We start from the raw sequence: 12,450 nt of genomic DNA on the forward strand, positions 1-12,450 counted from the left end.
CAAAGTGGTTATATTTGAAAAGTCAACCATATCAAACAAGTAAAATTTCCAGGTTCTCTGGTTCCAAGGGGGGGAAATTTCCCTAATTTCCCCCCCCGTGGATCCGCCACTGCCTACCATATAATCAGCTTAAAATTACTTGGTTACTATGAACCTTGTAAATTTCTATAATTCCTGTCCTAGCAAGAACTTCCTTGGGATGGGTAACCAAATAATGTCACTTAAATCAATGCCTCTGCCCGAGGTCCTTGGATTTGGGGGTCCGAGGACTATGACTTACGACCGCACATTCGTAACGATTAAATTTCAGGCCAGGTAAGCGCAACTTGACAGGGGCCTCGGGCCTGATGAAGTGCTCTGCTCCGGACAGTTTATTAGTTGGCTGCCTTAAAAGCTATTTGAAATGGGTCCCAGTAAGTTGGCACAAGAAGCCACGAAAAGGTAACAATCTTCTTTTGAGTATGACAGGCTTCGTATTCCCGAAAGAAAATCAGATTGCCAGAGCTAAGAAAACAACTTTGAACACGTTGAAATGTTTGGATATATTTTAATTCGCATAATTCATAGTCATTAAGTAGCACCATGGTGAGTAATTCGATTAGCTACCTAAGCCAATTTTCTCCTTCCACATTTCACCACAATTTGACCCAAATAACGCGTTTATTGACTACGCCATCAACCTTTGATTTATCAGGATTTCAATTGCCTGGTTGGCCGCCAGTCAGCAATATTTGCGAAATTATCATGTTGCCATGGTGGCTGCGGTAAACCAGGGCTTTAAGTGCAAATGCCAAACAGTAATCATCAAAATCAAAGGGTCATTCAGTTGATAATTGCGCAACAAATGCGCCAGCATGGAAATTAATGCAAATTAAGCTTTAAACGAGGAACGAGCTCTGCTTTTTAATTTATAAAGAAAAGTTAGTAATAAAAGTTTCAATTTGCAGACTGAAAAGTTGTTTTCTTTTAAGAAGCTCGATTCAGATATAACGTTTTACCCAATTAAATTGCTCTTAGACGCTTAGTAATCCTCTTACGAGATTCTTGAATGTTTTCGCTGGAATTCATACTTATTTAATAACTGCTAGCAAAGTTATTCCGAATACCTTGCGCTGGCATAACTTTCCCGTGTAGCGGGAAAAATAAAAGTTTCTCCCCATATTGTCTTGTTCGGTAATGTTCGATCCGGTTATGAACTTTCTCGTCGAACTTTTCGCATGCCAGCGTTTTAATTGAACCGAAGCAGCACACCTTGTAATCCCTTATAGTGGCTTGATGCACTGACCTGCGGAGTGGGATGCATGTGCCGTTGACCCAGTTGAGGGTTAATTCCCCCATCTAAATAAAGGGCGATCGACTGGGTACATAAATTACCCGGTGACAAATCGCCTGTCTGCACATCTGCCCCTATTTGTCATTTGTTTGTTTATTTGATCAAAGCATGGCAACGTTGTCACACGCTGAGAAGATGGACAATCCCCTTTTTCTTAAGAATTAGTTTATTATGGAAATACCTCGGGTTCCTTTTCGGCCCATCGCACATTTAAACAGCCACTCATTTTGTTTCAACATCCATTATTTATTCGTGTGTCGGTAATCCGTATTTTAAAACATCTTTTTCGGCTACATTCGTATAGTTTTTACTTTTAGTTTAATACTCAGCTGTGTTTCGTTTGTGATATTACAATAACTTAAGAATTTTCTTTTTATTTGACATGCAATTTTACTGTAGATTTCATTTACTTTCAATTTTCACATTTAACTGTTTGTTTTTTTGATAGTTTGTCTTACTTCCAATTGTGCAATCTTTTCGTATTTAATATTTTCCAAATCAACATTTATTGGCTACAAACACAACCCTTAACTAGTGGGAAGTTGAATCAACAACATTTTCTTAATCTATTTTTACTTACTTGCTATTTATATTCTTTAATGTTTCGCCTTCTTAGCCTTAACTCTATTTCCAAAATTTACCTTAATTTAAGTTTCACTTTAATAGTTAAGTTTTTGGATGATCTTCTTAAAATAGTTTTACAATTTTTTACCCTACGGATATAATAACTATTCTTTTATTTATAAAAATGCCTTTCCAAGTTCACATAACTTATCTTATTCGTTCGTAATACATTGATACAACAGCCAACATTTAATTGTAGCTAGGGATTCATAAAATTTCTTCTATACTCATATTAATATGTTTAAATTTTATTGGGTTTCCTATTCTAGTTTCCTAAGACTTTCATGAGACCATACACACCGTAATGCCATTTTGAAATACCTTTAGTTTATCCATCGATCAATGAGTATTCACAAACATCTCAGCAATTAGTTCAAACTAAGCTGTCTACCTTAAAGTATTTAAGCATTTTTATATTAATTATAATTACGTATACGCAGTGGAAGCTTTTTACCAAAGCAGGAAAACCAAAAGTACACCAAAAAATGTGACATGTTTTTGAAATCCTAGTTTAAGCTTTAAACTTTAAACTTTAAACTTTCAAAAGCGGGGCTCATGGTCAGCACAACTTGGCGTACTTTTGGTTTTGGGTCTGCAGATTTCCTTGTTCCAATTTAGCATAATATTTTTGTTCTAGCATTTGATGCGCTTAGCCGACAATCTTAAGCGTTAATGCCTTAATATACAGTTTTGTTTTCATTTATGTCTATGCTCGAAAACACTTTGCAAGCTTGTCGAGCAGCTTAAACCTAGGAAATCGCCTTTGTTGGCTGTCTTACACCTGACACACTTTATTAGCCATTAAATATTTTGTGATAAAATAGTTTTATGCGTCAGCAGTTAAAGTTAGTTATTTTATTATGCACATTCACACACACAGTTCACACTCGCCTATAACCGCACTAATATTGCTGGAATTTGAATGAAAGGAGAGAGGTCCTTGAGGAAAATCGTAAACCTAAACAAATGAACACAGAATTTATTGCCTTGCGTAGGAGTTCGTAATTGCCTAGATGTAAACAATAGCTAAGCCAATTTTATCCTGTGACAATTTCAGCATTAAGGGGCTTTAAAATTGATGCCTGTTGAATTTCAGTTGAATGCCTGCAGGCGATATTTTGGCCCTGGCAGCTGCCAGTCAGCTTCGATATCCGTATATATTCACCGATCCGGTTCTGTTGGCCCGTGCAAATCTCATCAATGTTAGCTTACTCGTGCCATTTTTTTTTTTTTGGTTTTTTCCCTCTTTTTAGATGGCCTTATAGTGCTCCCATCAGCCGTGAAAATGTTTGCTTTTTTGAAGTCGAACAAATTATTTTTTCTCTGTTCTGCCGGGAGAGAAAACGAGTTAGAGGGAGAAGGACTTGCGTTGACATATTTCCACACAATTGGGCCAAAAGCCCGACGCTCGAAATTTAATTCCGTGTGACTGGCGAAAGCCAAAACCAAAACGACAAATGTCTGACAGTTGTTAGGTACAAATTGAAAGCGACAAAGGCAAACTGTTCTTCGGAGAGTTGGCTGGAATCACCCTTCGAGGCATTGTAAATATGCGAAATGGGCCAGCAATTGTCGCGACTTGAATGGCGCCGGAAAATACGGGAAAAAATAGCTTTATAAAGAGGCAGTTGTGCCTTCAGGCGACACACAACCACACACACAGACACACACTTCATTACCACACCCAATCGCACCCATAAAATATATACACAGACACACACACACACACACACACACATATGATATCTACGACTTGTATAGCTTTTCCAGCCAATTGCTAGAAAATCTCCCCTCGCCATCGCTTTCCACATCGTTGTCACTTGATTTGCCATTTATCAGCATTTTTCCACCCATCCATGTTGAGTGTGGTTTACAAAATGACTTCCGAAATCTAGCTGACATTTCCTTGCATTATTTTGGCTCGAATCACTGGCACAATTCAATAAAAGTCCGTCCACGAAGATGCTTAGAAATGCGTTTCGAAAATCTGTAAAAATGCAAAAGAGAAAAGAGTTTAAATTGTTTTTCGGGACTGATAGATTGATTGACTGACACATACACATATATAAATAATTTGATTTTTTTTTTTGAATTGTCAGGTTGATGGGAAATTAATATTCCACCCTCTCGCTAAGAAAAATAAGTCCTCTTAGTTAGCGAGTTTACATGTCGCCCACGTTTATCAGGTTCGTAAGAATGTCGTAATACCTCTTCACATGCAATCAGCTTATGCCAATTTGTTAGGCATCTTGCTTTTGCAAATCGCAAATCGCCTTTCAATGAGCTTAATAGAGAAATCAAGGTTCAGGGTGAGTATTTTATTTTAATGGCTCACGTAGTATACAGAGATTTGTTTATATAAAAGGGACTTATATATAAGATTTATTTAAAGATAATAAAAAATAAAAGTATCGTGTATAAGCAGAGCTAGAAATATAATATTAATATTATATATCAAATTTAAATACATTTAAATTTTTAAAGATAAAAAAGTAAATGTATGTGAATGGTATGTTCTTTATGAAGAAAATAATATGACCAGATGCCCGTAATCATCATTATCGGGCTCCGGCCGTCTGCCTAATTAAAGGAGCATCGGATTGCAAGTTGGTCCTGGCGTCAGAAAATATTTGAGCCAGGATCCTGCTTCCGCTATTGTTTGCCTGGCCTTGTTGACATCGACATCTCGATGTTGTTGTCGTCATCGTTATTGGCATGTCCTTGTTTAATCCCCACCCCGGGAAGTCCTAATTAGTATTAACCACTTGTTGCACGAGAGAGTTAACGCCCCTTAATTTTTCTCGTTTTTCTCTTCACAATAATGTGCATTTAAATTACGTATACGCAGTGGTGACGTGTTGTGGCTTTCAAGTGGTACCACTTTAATAATAATGAATTAATTCAATTTTTTTCAGGGAAGAGAATAGTTGTATATGTGATAAAGTAAATTAATGCTGAGAGGCTCAATAAAATGTTGAAGTTTGAGTTTATTTTTACTCTATTTTTTTATAAATTTAAGTATACTTTTTCTTTAATTGTCTACAAAATTATATGACCTTTCGTCTACAGAAATGTTTGATTGAAGCGTCTAATTTTTAACTGTGAGTTATACATTTTTAATAATTTTTGATTTCCGCTACTGAATATGGTGAATCACATCGCCCGCTGAAATTGGTAAATTTTAATTAAAATGACAATATGATCATTTCAACAAAAGCAATGTACAAATTGCGGTTGTATACCCACACAGTGTGTATCGATTTATTATTGTAATGAGCCTATCAATTTGCACTTTGTGATACGAGGTAACAATTTTAGAAAATTTGTGATGGTTGCAATAAAATTGATAATCAGAATTTTTAAGTGGGCGTGGAGTTCCCTTTAACTTTGCGAATAAAATACTACAACTATGCGAAAGGCCTCAAAAAATAATACATGTTGTTGACTATTTGACTATGAAATTGTTTTTTTTTAAAATCCATTTTGGAAACAATTGAGTAATAAAGGAAAGTAATGCCTTTATAGCTTATTTTTTCAGCTTTATTAGTTTGTTAGTTACTAACAAAAAATATTTGCATATAAATGCCATCAATCATTGTTATCCGCGGCTGTCTTTCCACAAACCTCGTTTGTTTTTATGAATTTAATCAATTCGATTTGCGGGATTCACATCGATTAAAATATTCTCCTTTTGTATAAAGCGTACAGCTGTTTCTGTAATTGTTTGCCTGGATAAAAAGCGAACAAAAAGCTGGCTGACCCATCTGGATACCCGTGCCTTTAACGACAGTTTGCCGCTGACAAATTAAATCAACTTGAATGCTAAATGCCGCCCGCTTGGGTGTTGATAATTGAAATAAAATTTCCCGCCTAACAAGGAGAAAAATAACAAAAACAGCGAAAAAGGAGCAGAACAGGTCCGAGTGGAAGGTCGGGATGGGACAGGTGGGTCCAAACAAAGGTAAACTTTGCCCGCAGCCTTAGCCGTGGTCTTTGGCCTGTTGGCCGCCTTTGTTTGCCGTCGACTGAGAGTCCACCACCCTGAATGCCGCTTTATTAAGTATTCATTATTGCGACTGAGATTGTGTGTGTCTTGTGGGCGTTCTGCTGGTATCATTGTGTGCGTTGGCGCACAGAAAAAAAAATTATTTAAAAATTTAATTAAGCTTGTTTAAACAAATTTTGTTTTAAACATTTTTCTGTTTGATCTTTCAATCCAGCAAAAATTGTTAAAACTGTGAAAATGATTTAAAAACCATGAAATCAAGCAAATGCCAAGAGAAACTCAATAAGGTTAAATAGGATCTTGTTTATATTTCAATCTTGTTCTTTTAAGTATACAATTACAATTTTTTGTTAGTGATTTTTCTTGAGTAAAAAAATTTCTTGGTTGCGGTCTGGCAATCGAAGACCTTGACAGGAGGTAGTCGGAAATTGTAGAACCTCTGGCGAACCGGGGTTCACCTCGGTCGGTTTGGACCCTAATTGCCAGCGGCACATTAATGTTTGTGTAATTAATTTTAATGATTATACTTGTGCGCTTGTTTCGCTTCCTAGATGTGCCCGAAATGTGTCCCTGAAAACAAAAGTTTTCTTTTATTGCCCTGCTATTGTTTTTGTTGGTCCTGTGATGGGTTTTTCTCAGGCGTGTTTGTTGTGCTCTGTTTCATTTAGCCTAGTTTTGAGAAGTTCCCCCAGCAAAATAAATAACGAATGGCAATAAAATGCTTAGCAAAACAAAGCAATAAAGAAATCAATAAGAGAAATGGAACTGCAAGTGCACAAACAGAAATACGAGAACAACTTAAAACGTTTTTATAGTAAGAGAAAAACATATGTAATGTTTGCTTAAGTAGCTTAAAAACATTATTTGTTCACAGCTGAATATTTCCGGTTGAAAAGCTAAAGTAGAAATAAAACCTAATTCTATTATTTGGGAATTTAGTGAATTATAAATGTTATTGATACAATTTAATTTGATTTTGCCATGAGAACTATTTGCCATCAGTTAAAGAAACATTAAATTTCAATTAAAAATCAATAATTTAAGATAACAACCAAAAATTCTATACATACGATATGTTATTCGATTTGGTATTTGAGCATTTTATTTAATGTTCTTAAACACCTAAGCACTTTGTTACTTGAATTGCTCACATCATGTTATCATCCTGTGGCAGCCACAAGCAATTGTCCTTTAGGATTGCTCATGACTCGAGAGGACTTTAAGTTGGCCGCAATTAGATGGCGACATAAACAAACTCTGCGGCTCCTGTACATATGTCAACTTGGTGGAGAGGATGCCACAGGCTCCACAGCCAGACAACTGCACAGATTCCGAGGACCTCGGTGCGGCAACTCGACTCGAGGAGGATGTTCTTTTTAATGAATTGCGATGCGGACTAAATTTAGCCCCCCAGATGGAGACAGACGGCTGGCTGATTGGGGTGTCGTCGGGGCATTTAATGAATTTTGCGCAGGGCGTAATTAGGCAAAACAGGAAGTGAACGAGATGGAATGGAGGAAAGGACTCGAAACGGGATCGGATCGGATGACAGTTCAATGACAGACGAAAGGGACACGTGCTGGTCCTTATGTAAATGAAGGTGTCGCACTGACATCACCGTTTAATGGAATGTGATCAACTTGGCAAGCCGAGGCCTTTCGCCACTTCATTACTTTTATTTGATGTTTAAATTATGCCGAGCGGCGAACGTTGGCTTAAATATTACAAAAAATTACTCAATGTATGCATGACATGGCCGCATTTAACGCAATGAAATTTAATGAGCCCGAAATGGCGCATTTAATGACAGGACCCAGGAAGTTGCTCCTGTCAAGGCAAAAAGGCCCGAAAGCAAACTGATGTATTTTTAATTGCTGCATACATTAAAATAGATTTACTTTACAAGAGTGGGTTGGCAAAAAGTAAAAAAAAAGGAGAAGAGGCACCCAAAATCCTTTTACCAAGTCGCTGTGTGGATGGCTCGTATGCAAATATTGGCTGCCTTCCTTTTAAGACCGGGTCGACAGAGTTCAATAGTGGTTAAGTCCATGCAAATCTGCCTGGAAATTCTGTTTACTCAAATCAGGGGAGTGGACAGTGACCTTATGCCTAGGCGGCAAGTCGCCGGGTTAAGTGAGCACTTGAGCCATCAGCTTATTATAATATTCCCCATAGGGCAACGCTCTCTTAATATAATTCTATTTCGGGGTAATGCCGCTTATAAATTATTTCTGAGTATTAGGTACAGACGATGTGCTAAGTGCGAGAAGATAACATTTATGCAGAGAAATGTGCTTTAAAATGAGTGGGGTTTAATGCTATAGTATTGTTTGTTTTAATTCTGGAAGGTTGTGAAAATTCATAAAAAAAGATTACAATAGCAGTACTTTCTTATTTATTATAGAAATGTTTCACAAATAGTTTTCATGTAGAAAATTCATTTTAAAGTTCCCTTCTTCTAGATTTTCCTCAGCACTGTATCATAATACTCCAATAAATTCACTTTTTATCTGACAAAAAAACCCTTTTGTGTTCGCGCTAGCAAAGTTGTCAAACAGACATTTGTGACCCTGATTTGGCAACTTGTTTTCAGCTTTTTTTCACGCCACACTGCTAACAATATTGGACAAAAGGCGCGACTTAGGGCCAAGAGAAATGGCGAATCATTTTGAAGGGCTCTGGAAAGTGTGGTAGGGCTTCTTTCAGCTCCAAACTGAATCCTGATTGCTGTTGGCGCTGATGTATTTGCAGTCATAAATATCCGACGACGAGGGACTCACTTAGACGGCCAAACGATGTGGCATTATTCAAAATATTAACTTGAACTTAGACGATATTATGAGAGCAATAAGCGAAGCCAGCAATTTGGAGGGAGGGCAACTTTTCCACATTTGTTTCGTCTACTTGACGCACTTTAGACAAAATTAAATTTTTCGAATATTTTCCTCCTTACACAATCCGCACTGCGGTCTCCCGAGGGAATTGTGAAGGACTTTGGCTGGTTTGCGGTTTGTCAGAGAGTTTATAAAAGTAATTTGCTTGCGGCGGCCTTTTTTTTTCTTTGGGTGGAGAGATACACGCGCGGAAAATTTAATTTTAATTCACTCTCGCCGTTTAAATAATATATAAGTTGATCTGGTCGCAAATTGTCAAACGACAATCGCTTTTTGGTTTATAGGTCCAATGTATATACGTTTTATTTATATGCCGAGCACGTATATCGGTGACTGTTATGGTTGTCGGACACGCGAATCAAAACAAAACGGCATGCCAGTCAGGATGCGGAAAAATTGGGGAAAGTCAAGTTCGGTAAACAGGGGAACAATAAAATAAATAGGAACCTCCGATAAGAAAGTGGGTGGAGTTGCCAAGGTTATTGTTTTATGCTAATTTGCCAAAAAATAACATTGCTTATTCACGCCTTAAAATAACAAGGTATTAAATTGTTTTGACTTTAAAATATTCTGTCAAAACAAAAATACTTTAAATCGGGGTCTTGCCTCTTTTAAATTACAATTTTAGGCTGAAAAATCCGGAAAGTTTTCACATTTTCTTCAGAAACAATTCCTAATTAAGCCCCAAGATAGGTAATCCATCACAGCTGCCACACTCTCATCAATCTCGCTTTAAGGTACTGAATTACATCTGATTTAAAACTTGCCTTTGTTCAAACTGTCCGTGCACCGATTGATTTGGATCGGATAATGCCCGCTCGTCATCGGCCCAATTTCACAACCCACTCAGCTTGATTGTCATTGACGGAAAAGCCCGTCGAAAATGAATGATGATTTTCCCTGTCACTTGTGAGAAAGAAAAGAAGATGCCCGTGGCTTAATGACATGCAGGTCGTCTCTATGTTGTCTCAAAAAAAAGAACAAGAAAAAATTCCTGATATTTTTTTCGGTGCCCAGAACAGGAGTTTGTCTGGCTAAGATTCCAATCTGAATCGGAAGTCAAGGTGCAGCCTCCCTTGATTAAAATAATGTTAATGTGTTGTGTTTTTTCCTTCTCCTTATTTCCTCTCGGCTATTCATTCATTTTTTCCTACCTCGATTTGGTTCGCACGTTTGTTGGTTTAATGTGATTGATTTTGGCCAGGACTTTAATTGGAATTTTGTGTGGGAAACGCTTCTAATGATCCGAAACAGAGCTTCCAAGCACACAATTTTCGGTAGATTCTCTGGTGGCTGGCGAGGTACAAAAAAATCTATTTAAAGGCATACCAAGCCAAGCTTTTCTGGTAGCTCGTTTTTCTTTTTTTTTTTTTTTGTGGAATTTTGATGCCTTCTGGCAGGTTTCTGTGTTTTTTTTTTTACCTGTGCACCATGAATTATGAGACAGAAATTTGTCAGGATTTTTGTCTCTTGCAGACAGGCTTGGACTTTAGCATCCTGTGAAGCTCGAAGATGGGACAAAATTATGGTAAAATGCAGGAAATGTGATAAGCTCAAATTATGTTTTTCTGAGAGGTATTTATTATGTGACATTTTCTTTGCAATTTAATCTTACTTTTTAGCTTGACCGGTTTTATTATTAGGTGTATGATTTTTAAAAGAATATTTTCTTGGAAGCTTAGTTATTATAAAATAAATATTTAACTTATTTCAGATTGTTACTTGATATTTGTTTTATATTATATTTTTTAATGCATTTTTTATCAAGAGGGTTTCCTACTTTAACCCACTCAAAGGGAAACCCGTGCGCGTTCGCATTTATGATAATACTTTTGCCGTCTTTTGTGAATCCCCTGCCAGCATTTTCTTTTCTCTTTCCGCTTTTTTGTACGGCTGCCTTTTTCCTCACACGAAAGTTTTTCGTGGCTTTTACTACTTTTTTTCAAGTACGTACGTTTTTTGCTGTGCGAAAGCATTAAGGTATGTGCAAACTCTTTAAGGGAAAACATTTTGCAGAAGGCCCATGGACTTTACGGCGAACATTGTTTGTGTTTTTTGCATTCAGGATTTGTTTGCTTTTCGCTCGCACATAAATTAAGAAATGGCTGAAAAAATTCCCCTGTCTGCCGGCCGCTTGACAGGCTCTCAAGCCGAGCAAACTTTTCCTTTTCCTTGACGCCCTTTAAGTCCCTGGCAACGCCACCTGCTGACAGGTGGAGTCCTCCTAGCCAGTCCTTGGATATCCTGGCTGGCTCCTACCAGGAACTCCCCGGGAACTCACCGAACGACTCCGACCCAATTACCACGCCTGGCTGCCTTGACTCCAGTTTGTTTGCCTCTCCTGTTTTTCTTGTATTTATTTTTTTCCCTCCTCTGGTATTTCATGTTCCATGCTGTATTTTTTTCAACACGGTTGTCATTCGAGATTCTGAGCTGCATAATTATGTATTTGAGTCTTTTGAAAAGCATAAGCCCCCGTCTTGCCGGAATGAAAGAGTGAATTCCGATCCCGGGGAGCATGCGAGAAATTCTTTGGAGAATGTGTAATTAGATTTCAGTTATTCTGAAAGGGATTTTTCGGGGCATGTCAAATGTGAAAGCGCGTCTTGACAGTTCTAACCGAAAATGGAAAAGCGAAAACCCTTCGGGTCAGCTGGGCCCGTCGAAACAAATTTCCTGCTCTATTATCCCAGAAAATTGCTCGTGCCGAAACTGTTTTGTTGCGTTTTGGCTTGTGTTTCGGTATTTTTGCTTGGCCAATTATTATAAAAGGCATTTCTCGTTTCATTAAACTTGTAATTGCCGGCTTGGCAGCCTAGGCAACGGGGCGCTTCCCTAGACGAAATTGCCTTTTTGGCAACTTTAATAAATGCCAAGCCGCAAGCATTTTTAATATTAGCTTTTCGAGGAGGAGGAAAACCCAGTCCCCCTACTAAACTTCTGTCTCGCCAATCATTAAACGCAAAATTTAATTAACTGTTAATAAAGCAGCTAATGAAGACGGCTCCAAAGGCCACGCCCATCCACGATTTCCCAGTTGGATGAGCCACTGTCAAGTTAATATTGCCTTTGGCTCATATTAAGTGGCGCTAAGCTCTGCTGTCAACACGGGCGAATAATGTGGGGAAAGGACCCTTTCCCCCTTCCCTCTATACTTTCCACAAGGAGTCAGGGATCAAAAGGAAAACTTCAAGCATAAATTAGATGTGTCTATAGTATGTGGCTTTATGTATGCTGCTGCTAAAACCTGACCAGTGGCTGCCACGTCCCTCACATATAAGTCATGGCAAACGCCTTTTATGGCATTTAATGGAGCATAAACTTGGCTCGCTTTTATAGACAATTTTCATCAATAACAAAGACGAATGCAGGCGGACATTAAGCCATCACACAGGCTGACGCACTTGCCTTCGATTAAGCAGCACACTGGGAGAAATAAGGTTACAGTAGAGGGTTATTTTTGGTAGATTACTACACTCTGCTTATTTGTTTGCCCAGCCTAAGGATATCTTATGTGTGCTCAAGACTCAACCAAAGTTCAGTTGCTATTATTTGCTAGAAGTTGGTCAACACAAGTATTATTTGCCCATCCG

At 37.9% G+C, this 12,450-nt stretch overlaps 1 protein-coding gene across 1 annotated transcript in view; it reads right to left on the reverse strand.

Annotated features, from left to right (window-relative positions):
• Window positions 1–1,558: 1,558 nt before the first annotated feature.
• Window positions 1,559–12,450, reverse strand: part of LOC108100697 (prolactin-releasing peptide receptor) — a 33,062-nt gene continuing 22,170 nt past the window's right edge. Inside the window, exon 3 of the mRNA XM_017204719.2 lies at window positions 1,559–3,944. The gene's annotated coding sequence lies outside the window, so the exon portion shown is untranslated. The remainder of the gene's footprint in view (window positions 3,945–12,450) is intronic.

Source organism: Drosophila ficusphila, unplaced genomic scaffold, assembly GCF_018152265.1.
Source record: "Drosophila ficusphila isolate 14025-0441.05 unplaced genomic scaffold, ASM1815226v1 contig_286, whole genome shotgun sequence".
Taxonomy (NCBI): Eukaryota; Metazoa; Arthropoda; class Insecta; order Diptera; family Drosophilidae; genus Drosophila; species Drosophila ficusphila.